The sequence below is a fragment of the Tupaia chinensis genome, unplaced genomic scaffold, assembly GCF_000334495.1.
Source record: "Tupaia chinensis unplaced genomic scaffold, TupChi_1.0 Scaffold149552_1, whole genome shotgun sequence".
Classification (NCBI taxonomy): domain Eukaryota; kingdom Metazoa; phylum Chordata; class Mammalia; order Scandentia; family Tupaiidae; genus Tupaia; species Tupaia belangeri.
This window is the reverse complement of record NW_006209397.1, coordinates 707,855-713,279: the sequence shown is the minus strand read 5'-3', so window position 1 is coordinate 713,279 and position 5,425 is coordinate 707,855. Positions and strand designations below refer to the sequence as shown.

At 35.9% G+C, this 5,425-nt stretch overlaps 1 pseudogene; it reads right to left on the bottom strand.

Moving 5' to 3' along the window:
* LOC102477769 (60S ribosomal protein L27 pseudogene) overlaps nucleotides 1–5,425 on the bottom strand; it is a 94,121-nt pseudogene that overhangs the window by 4,169 nt on the left and 84,527 nt on the right.

Genomic DNA, 5,425 nt, shown 5'->3' with positions numbered 1-5,425 from the left:
ACAAAATTAGCATTAAAGCTACCTGTGGTTCCCCCAAAGCCACAATTTTTGACTGTTATAAATTAATTTAGCCTTAACAATAATGAAATAACATAAAATGAAACTAAATATTAAGTATGTTAAAATAAAATTAAAAAACACTCAAATAACTTTGTAGTCAAAGAAGAACCGAAAATAGACTACTTAGAAATTAAAAACAATGAGAAAGCTTATGAGATTGGCTAAAGCTGGACTGAGGAATATTATTAGTTATAAGCTGTTTCAATATTGTATAATGAAGATTGAAAATTAATTATATGAGAATTTAATCAAGAAGTTGCATACAGCATCAAGCAAAATAAAATTGGAAACGAAATTAGTAAGTATGAAAGCATAAATTTGTGAGCTAAAAATTTATGTAACTGTAAATACAACTAAACAATGTTTTTCAGTGGGTTGGCCATGTGCCTAGTGGTTAAGGAAACCAGATCTCACATAGTTGACTGTGCTGTACAGTTCCCAGCACCAGAAGCTTACAAAACACTCCAGGTACATGTGCATTCTTGCCCGAAATCCTGACAGGATAGAGAAGTTTAGGAGAAAGGATTGTGGCCTGACCATGCCCCATTAGAGAGATCTTTCTCCCTCTCGGTCTGTCTTTCTCTGGTGAGCAACCACACCCTCTAGTAAATTTTAAAGAAAAATGTCAGCATAGGCCAGTATAATTTAAAAAAGTAAAACCTAGCAACTCTGAACCATAAAATAATAGAAATAAGAAAAATATAAAATATTAGAACCAGAAAGAGGATATGCCTATATATTCAGAAGGGGACATGAAATTATGGGACTGGGGACTGTTATATATTAGAAAAAAATGGGTGATTTTCCATAATATATGTAAATGCTCAAACATGATTTATGATTAATTAGAAAATAAAAATATAGGGCCAGCTCCATAGCCTAGTAGTTAAGGTGAACTGGATCCTGCATGAACAACCAAGATTCAAATCCTAGCACTGAGGACTTGGAAAGCACACCAGATATGTGTGTCCCAAGTCCCTATAGAATGGAAAAATGGAAAAAAGGATTGTGGCATGATCAGTCTCTTTCCTTCTCTCTCTCTCTCTGTTTCTCTGTTTCTCTCTAGTGAGTGCATACATCCTATGAATAAAGAAAAAAGAAAAGAAATGCAAATATACCAGAACAAAACAATAAATATAAAAATCATACTGATTATATATTTCTTCTTATGGTCTTTGGCAACTTCTAGTTTGAGATTACTTGTTCTCACCTCATTACCTTTGGGTCTGACCAAATGTAATTCTTTGGCTAATGAAATCTGAGCAAAGGCGATACATGTCACATCTAAGGAGATTTAAGAGAAATCATGATTTTTCCAGATTCCTGAATTCTCTGCCATGAGAAGGGTTATATTCCATATGGGGATTCCTTGCTCAGCAATGTCTTGGAATGAGGAGACACTTAGCAACCTAGTGCATAGCAGAAAACCATAGATAATTCATCATGTAAACAAGATGGATTCAAGGGTGGTTTGTCACCATAACAACGCTGATAGCACCCCCCCCCAATGATGCCAAGCCCAAATACTTTCATATGTAATTTATATCAAACATGCAACTTTACACATTTTCTTCTGCTATTTTGTAGATATTCTTTTGCACTTATTTCTCTTTGCATAAAAAAGTGTATTGAGAAGGGTTTATTTAATATCTAGAATATTGAAGTTTTCTTTTCTTTTTTTTTTCCTTTGGAGAGATTTTTGCTATAGGGTGTGTGTGCTCACTGTGGAGACAGAGAGACAAAAAGTGAGAAATCACCTCCTAGAGGGGATGATCCCACTGCAATCCCTTCTCCTCTTATGATCTTGGGCATGCAAGCACACTCACCTGGTGTGTTTCAAGCCTCTGGGTCTGGGACTTGAACTGCATTTGACCATGTGGGAGTCCAATGACATAACCATTATACCATCTGCTGGTCCCTATTGGGGTTTTCTATTTCCTTTTGTTTGTTAGTTTATTTGTCATGTGAACTCACCTGAGACGGAGAGAGAGAGAAGAAAAGTGAAAGATCATCCCCGGGTGAGATGGCCACACTGCAATCCCTTCTCTATTCTCTTCTGAGGACTGTGGGCACATATATACATATATCCACTGTGTATCTCAAGAGGCAGGACCTAGAATTCAAACTGCATAGTCAGCCATGTGAGATCTAGCAGCCTTAACCTCCATACCACCAGTCAGTGCATGAGGCTTCTATTTTATCTAGTTCTAATATCATTATTATGTATTTGTTAGAGAATGTTGTCTATACCATGTACTTGTTGCAATTTTCTGTTTCCTTTGTGATCTATTAACAGTATTTTTGTTTATGTTCATTAAACATAAACATATCAGCCTAGGTACATGTGTGTTCATGCCCAAAATCATTAGAGGAGACTAGAGCAGAGGGGATTGTGGTGTGGCCATCTTTCATGGGGAGTGATTTCTCACTTTCCTAGCCTCTAGTTCTCTCTGTCTGTCTTTCTCTGGTGAGTGCATGCACCCTATACCAAAAACAGGAGGGAAAAGAAAAAAAAAAAGAAAGAAAGAAAGGAAAGGAAAGAGAAGAGGAGAGAAGAGAGGAAGAAAAGAAAAAAGAAAGAAAAGAAACAAAAAGAGAAAAGAAAAAGAAGAGAAGAGAAGAGAAGAGAAGAGAAGAGAAGAGAAGAGAAGAGAAGAGAAGAGAAGAGAAGAGGGCAAAGCAAAATGCAAAAGGAAAAAGCAAAAAGCAAAAAGCAAAAAGCAAACAGCAAAGCAAAGCATATGGGGCCAGGTGGTGACACACTGCTAATGCAACTGGACACACATTGGAAAGTTTCTTAATTTGCCTGCCAGAATCTCCCTGAGTGCACTAGGCTTGAATGCTGTGCTTTTGATCTGGTCAGCTGAGACAGGTAGATCATAGTGTGAAGGCCCTGTTAGGGAAGCCTCTCTCTCTCACTCTTTCAGTTGCTCTCTCTCATTAGAAGAAATAAACTTTGAAGAAAAAGAGAGGAAGTCATCACCTCAGTTTTCAAGGTATACATCTATTTACTTGCTATAAATCTGTCTAGCTCATCTTTTTATTAAAAACAATGCTTATTTAATTTTACATTTAGTCACTGTACATCCTTACAAAGTACATAATGATTTTTCCCAGCATTCATACAGTTCATATTAATCTAATCCAAGGTATTTCTATACACATTATAATCATTAGATAATCTTTTCATTTGATACAAAGTGGACAAATATGGAAGATTTAATGAGTTTTTGTTTGTTTTTGCTATAGGGCATGTGCGCTGGGCAGAAAGATAGAGAGACAGAAAATGAGAAGTCAATCACTCCCCGGGGGGATGGCCACGCTGCAATCCCTTCTCTTCCATTCTCCTGTCAGGATCTTGCACACATGCACACGTGCACGTTATGAGTTTAAGCCACTGGATCCAGGACTTGAACTGTGGTCGACTACATGGGAGTCCAGTGACATAGCCACTACACCAACTGCTGGTCCCAGAAGATATAATGTTAAACAAAGCAAGAGAGGCATTGTTAAGTCCCGTCTTAATCCCAAATGTCTATATGCTACGGCAGAAACTGAAACACTAGAAGGTATGAAAGGAGTGGGGGGGTAACTGTAAATACTAGAAACAGTATAGGAGGTGGTAGGGGGAAAGGAGAATCACAAAGTAATTTTTAACCATTTTTAATAATTAATTTAATTATTTTAAATAATTATTTTAATAATTTGATTGATACAAAACGAAAAAATAAGTGTCAAAATCTATAAAGTAAAACTATATAATATAGGAGAAATATGAAGGAAAACAATAATATTACATTTTAACTCACCTAAAGTAATGACAAATTCAGTTATGATTACTCAGATCCCAAATTTCCATAAACATTTTGACTATTTCAATTTGTAATTAACTGAGGTGAGTTAAAATGTAGTATTGTTGAATTTCTGTATATTTCTCCTATTTTCTGTAGTTTCACTTTATAGATTTTTAAAGAATTATTTATTTAATTTTATTTATCATCATTATTAGAGAGAGCACGAGAGCATGAAAGCAAACCATCAGGTATGGAACTTGAACCACGGTCACCCAATTGGTAGTCCAGCACCTTTAGCTACCATGGCACCATTGGCCCCACTTTATAGATTTTTGACACTGTTGCATTAAGATCTTTAGATCTTCACTGAGGATTTTGTCCTTTGTTATTACAAAATGTCCTTCTGGGCTAAATTGTGTCTACATCCTACCACCCCAGTTTAATATGATGAAGTCATAACCCTCAACATGACTGTATTTGGAAATAGAATTTTTAAAGAATTTTAAAAGAAGCAATTACAGTTACAAGAGAGAATAAGAGTAGAGCCCTAATTCAGTTGAACCCATGTCCTTATAAAAAGAGTAATGAACACCAGGGACATGCATGCACAGAAAAAAGGCCATTTGAGTACAGTCAGAAGGTGGCCATTTAAGATGGAGAGAGACCTCAAGAGAAATCATACTTGCTGACACTGAGGGCTGGGAGATGCCATAGTGGTTAAGACATTGGCTTCTACATGGCCAATTTTGCAGTTCAGTTCCTGGACCTTGTGACCTAGTTACCTAAAAACATGTCAGGTGCATGTGCGTGCATGCCCAAAATCCCAAGAGGAGCATGGAAGAGAAGAGATCTCAGTGTAGCCATCCACCCCAGGGGGAGGTGAATTCTCAATTTCTTCCTTTGTGTGTGTCTCTCTAGCAAGCAAACACACCTTATAACAAAAAAAACTAAAAAAAAATAAAACATCAAAAACTGCCTTTTAAACATTTATTGTTATTTTATTTATTTTTAATTTTCTTTTATTTTTTTACATTTAATTATTGTACATCTCTGCTTCAAAATGGATCTTCTCAGCATAAATATCCATAAATATCAATCCAGTCAAAGACATTACCATACAAATTATTGTCAACAGAAAATTGTCCATTTTTAGGTTCCTATTAAATGTTTTGCATTTTCCCTTCCTCAGTGCTCTCCCATTGCCCACTTTCCTCTTCTCTAGTATTCACAGTTACTCTGAATGCTTTTCTTTAACACTTTGATTTCAACTCAGTAAAATCTGTGTTGAATTTATTTATTTATTTATTTTTATAAAATTTATTTATTTGCATTCATTCACTGTACATCATTACAGCATACAAAATGAGATTTTCCATCCAGAGTACACTGTATATTGTCTCAATCAAGCACATCAACAAACAACAAACATGTTATTGTCAGCAAATAATTTTCCATTTCTTGTTTTCTGTATGTTTTGCTTTTTCCCCCCATCCTTGGTTCCCTATCTCTTACCCTCTGCCACCTCCTGTTCTCCTCCCACACTGTCTCTGTTATCTATTTCTATACCATTT